The sequence below is a fragment of the Hippoglossus stenolepis genome, chromosome 13 (genome assembly GCF_022539355.2).
Source record: "Hippoglossus stenolepis isolate QCI-W04-F060 chromosome 13, HSTE1.2, whole genome shotgun sequence".
NCBI lineage: Eukaryota > Metazoa > Chordata > Actinopteri > Pleuronectiformes > Pleuronectidae > Hippoglossus > Hippoglossus stenolepis.
In genome coordinates, this window is record NC_061495.1 from 21,016,447 (window position 1) to 21,021,824 (window position 5,378).

A 5,378-nucleotide genomic window follows, 5' to 3' on the forward strand; every position below is an offset into this window, starting at 1 on the left:
TTTTACTGTAACAATGCTTTTATTTTCACTTCTATCATCCCTGGCCTTACAATTTTGACTTAGCCCACTTATCATCACCCTGCCTCATCCATGTGAGCAGATGGGACATGGGCCAAACAAAGAAATCTGAGTACACGTCATATAGAATTTTCTCAGATCTAATCTCACTGATGTATGTTTAAGTGCAAATTTTTCATTTGATGCTATAAAACGTGGCAAAACATGACTGGCAGCTGAGACTGAGTCGCGATTGGTCGAGCGTGTGCTTCGGCGGGACCTTGATTTCCAAGGGGTGACAAGATGAATGTGAGGGGTCATGAGATGATTAATGTGAGAGAAATAAATCAAAAACTAAAGCTCTGATACACAAATGTGTATTAATGTGTTTTTTTCACTAATGTTGGATTTTTGTGGATTATTAATCATTTGCTGTCCTCTCTGGACCTGAGTCCCAAACAGGCCTCTCATGTGGTTTTAAATGAAACCATGTGAGAGGTTTGGAGGAGAAGTATATGTCTTGGGTGAAAACAACTCACATATCTGAAACATGACAAGAGGCTTAGACCTAAAAAACAGATCAGGTCAGAAGAGTTGGAAAATCTATAAAATGTATTATATTTTATAATCTTACCACATGTTTTTATGTAAAATGCTAACTACATCCAGCTGATGTAAATGTTTGGCTGTAAAAAGCAGTGTTTCCATCTGAATTAAATAAAGTCACACACTACGTATATACTCAGGTAAAGTGAACAAGTCACTCAGACTTGTACTTAAACACAGAACTCGAGTTATCACTTAAAAACACAAGTCAGGTTTTTAGTAAACAAAGTTGTGTTGATGTCAAATTTGCCTAAACAGTCAGATGAATGAGGGAGAGAAATACTTACACCACATTCTATGCTGTAATGAATGACTTTATTCATAATTAATTAAACATTTAACTAATAGACAAAAACACCCTGTGGGTCCAGATTGTGGAAGATCATCCTCCAGCGTGTGTGTGTGTGCAAAATAACTCAACAACACAAGATTTTCACTGAATTCCTCTGGAGGGTAAGTCCACATGATTTACTTTTGGAGCCGCTGTGTTGAAGGCTGAGGTCGACTAAAAGATGGTGTGTTCCTAAGACGTCTCCCCGTGACGACTGTAGCAGTCTAAAGTGCATCATACGATCACCGATGTCATGAAGGAGTCAGAAAATGACATCATCCCTAGCATTCTTTTGGACTATAGACACAACCTCAAGCTTCTATAGATCAATCATTTGGTTGGAATGACGTCATTGTGATGTCATTATAAAAGTGTTGCAATGCATTAACATTTGCAACCAATAAGATTAGAGACAGCTGATATGGATTAACCTAATCATTAATACCACATGATGACATAATTATGAAATGACATTAACACAATATAAACTATAAAAGTGTTAGCGTTGTCAGATTGTGGTGTATATTGTGTGTGTGTGTGTGTGTCCCTCTGATGCTTTATTATAGACTTTGAGTGTTTGTTGATGTGTGTGCATTAAAACAGAACTGTTCATTAAATGAGCTGTTTTTTATTATATATATAGTTTTTATAGTAGACCAGTAATAAGTGCTCAGGGTCTTACACTTTCTAACAAGTCATCAGGTTCAGTGTTATGAGTGTTTGTATGAGTCTCAGGACTCTGGATTCCTGATGAGCCTTTAACTAAAGTCAGATCTTCACCTCCACTCATAAATGTAAATGAATTCAACGTTATACAATCCATGAAGTCTGCTGGTGAGAATGTTAATAAGCAGCATCTATCTATCTATCTATCTATCTATCTATTCATCCATCCATCCATCCATCCATCTCTATCCATCTATCTATCTATCTATCCTTCTGTCTATCTATCTATCTATCCATCTATCTATATATCTATCTATCCATCTATCTGTCGGTCTGTCTGTCTATTATTCTTTCTTTATATCTATCTATCTTTTTATCTATTTATCCATCCATCATCTATCTATCTATCTGTCTATCTATCTATCTATTCATCCATCGATCCTTCGGTCTATCTATCATTCTTTCTTTCTTTCTATCTATCTTTTGTGCTGGTGAGAATGTTAATAAGCAGCATCTATCTATCCTTCTGTCTATCTATTCATCCATCCATCCATCTCTATCTATCTATCTTTCTATTCATCCATCCATCCATCTCTATCTATCTATCTATCTATCTATTCATCCATCTCTATCTATCTATTTATCCATCCTCCATCCTTCTATCTATCTATCTATTTATCTATCTTTCTATCTTTCTATGTACTGTATGTATGTATCCATCTTTCTACCTACCTATCCACCCATCCATCCATCCATCCATCTATCCACAATCAACCCAAATGTTGTATTGTATTTTCTTATAATTGATCTATAATCTTTACTCTTTAAATGGTGAATTGGGCTTTTGTAAAGTGTTGCGCTGGTAAAATAAAATCACATATGGATGGGAGATGTCCCATATGAAGGAGGATAAAGTAGGTTAGTAATTAAGAGGCTTCATATGGTCTGATTTGGAACCAGCACCAGTTAAACTGCAGCACGAACCCGGATGTGCTGATGGAGGAACCACAGATGGATGTTGGTTTGAGTCTCTCTCTCCATCAGCTGATACAACGTGACATATGAACGCACCTGATCCGCCATGTTGATGACGTCAGCCCCAGCTCATTGAGACACACACACACACACACACACACGCCCCTCCAGATTTCCTCCTCGTGACTCACATCTGGACCCACTCACACTTTAATCTTATATAAACTTGTATGATCTTGACACGTATCACAGTTCATGTGTGTTGCGTGTTGCTCTGACATGTGATTATTGGTTATTTCCTGCGGTCGCTCGGTTCCTCGTCGTGACGTCTGGATGACATTAACAAGAGTCGAGCACGTGAACCCTCTCAACCCGGATCCCGGCTCCTGATTGGACCCGAGCTGTGCAACAGCAGCGCGGCCCGAGTTTGCGCCTCGACGCCGGAACCGAACCCGATCCACGTGCGTCGTTTTCCCGCGGAACCGGAGTCGGTCCACTCGGGGGACGGGATGAGGATCAGCTTTAATGGAGCGTTTTAATCAGCCGAGGCCATGAAGCCGCTGATTGATGCTCCTGCGCATGCGCCACTAAAACAGACACGGAAAGAAATTAACAAGTAGGAATGGAGGCCTGCAGAGAGCATAAGAAATGAGAGAGCTCTCACTCTTACTCTGGTTTTGGTTCCATTAATTGTGAGCCTGTTTGCACGAGGGCCTTGGTGGAGTCGGTCTGCACAGTGATGTCATTTTGTGGTTAATTGTTGTGTTCATTTATGTGGTTGTGTTGCATCTGTTTCTCATAGTGTTGCATTAGTTTGTGGCCACTTTGTGTCATAAAGGGATAGTTTACTGAAAAATAAAAATTCACTCATTATCTCATTACATTACATTACATGTCATTTAGCTGACGCTTTTATCCAAAGTGACTTACAATTAGCATCCATTAGGGGCCATCTCCTCACCACTATGCCGATGGAGGGGTGGGTGAAGTGTTTGAGTCCACAAAACACTTTAGGAGTATCAGGGGTAAACAGCGTTGTGGCCAAATCCAATACAATTGAAGTAACTGGTGACCCTGATATCCTCTTCTGGAGCCGCGTTCACGTTTGCATTCACACACTGCACACCAGCTCTCGGCCAACGGGGTGCGCAGTAGCATCGCTACTTCCGATAGCAAGACATTAAGGCAAAAAACTTGGTGTAAATGATGCAGTTTCAGGTTTCAAGCTTTTTCTGTTGTTTTATTACGTTTTGAACAATCGGTCCCCAGTTACTTCAATTGTATTGGATTTGGCTCCAACGCTGTTTACCCCTGAAACTCCAAAGTGTTTTATTGACTAACAGTTCACCTGTCCCTCCATCGACAGAGTGGTAAGTGTAATGAGTGGATTTCATTTTTCGGTGAACTATCCCTTTAAAGTCCTTATTTAAGGGGCCATTATTGAAGAAACAGCCAATTGAGAGGCCGCCTGAACAGAAACTGATGACTTGTCTGTATTTTCAGCTCTTGAAGCAAAATATAGACTTTTCAGCCCTTAACCTTCCTGTATGGGTTTCCATATTTGTCTACACATTTACAGATATGAATACACTTTCAAATCTGAAAACATATTTGAAGATATTTTCTTTGCACATTTTCAAATCCGCACACACACACACACAGATTCTGAATACTTGTTTGCAGATTTTTTTGGAGCACATTCACAAACCTCTTTACACACAGATGGATTGAGACTCACATTTGTCAATAGTTTTGCTACAACAATGGCCCCTAGTTATTTCATATCTTTTGTTATCCGTCTGTGTCTTTTTAAGTCAATCTGTGTGGTTTTGGTTTGTTTAATTTGCATAGTTCATTTTTTGCCTCTTTGTGGTCACTCGATGTATCTATAGTGATTTTGTGTCGTTTTGTTTATACATTATGTTTCCTCTTAGCCATTTATATTGTCTTTGTAGTTGTCTATAGGTTTCGGGGTCCATTTCTTAACATTTTGACTTTACTCTCAATATGCAAAATGAAAAAAAGGTATTCTTAAACATTTCATCTATTTTTGTACCTTTGGATTATATTCTCGATATGCAGATTTAATAATATATATTTCGTAAATAATATATTTTTTTGGCAATATGCAAATTTAAAAAAAGTATATATCCGTTTCTTAGATTTCTCAACATTTAGACTCTTCCAAATATGCTAAATTCTAAAAATATATATTTATTCTCAACATGTCTATTTATACTATACTAATATTGAATCTATACTTTGCACAAACCAGTCTCCAGTGTTAACTTACAATGTATTGCACAATCCCTGCCCGGTTGCCTTTATATATTAATACTTGCACAAACACACCACAGCGAATTCCTTGTATGTGTAAACCTGCTTGGCAAGATTCCTCAATATGTCGACTTCAATCTGAATATGCAAGATTTAAAGATATACTTACTCTCAACTTTCTCAACATTTCGACTTTGTCAATATGCAAAATCTAAAAAATATATTTACTCTCAACATTTTATTTATTCCCAACATTTTGACTTCAGTCTCAATATGTAAATTAAAAAAAAATGTTTATTCTCCAAATTTCGTTTATTTCTCAATATTTCTACTTTATTCTCAAACATGCAAATAAAAAATAACATGTTTACGCAAGTCTCAAAATGCATAATGAAAAAATATATTCCTTCCCTTGTTTCTTGTTCTCCTCCCTGACTCTAGTACTCATCTATACTAATACTACTCCTTGACTGTATTTCTGGTGTCGCAGACTTCTGTGTGTTGGTATATTCTGAGCGGAGTGAGT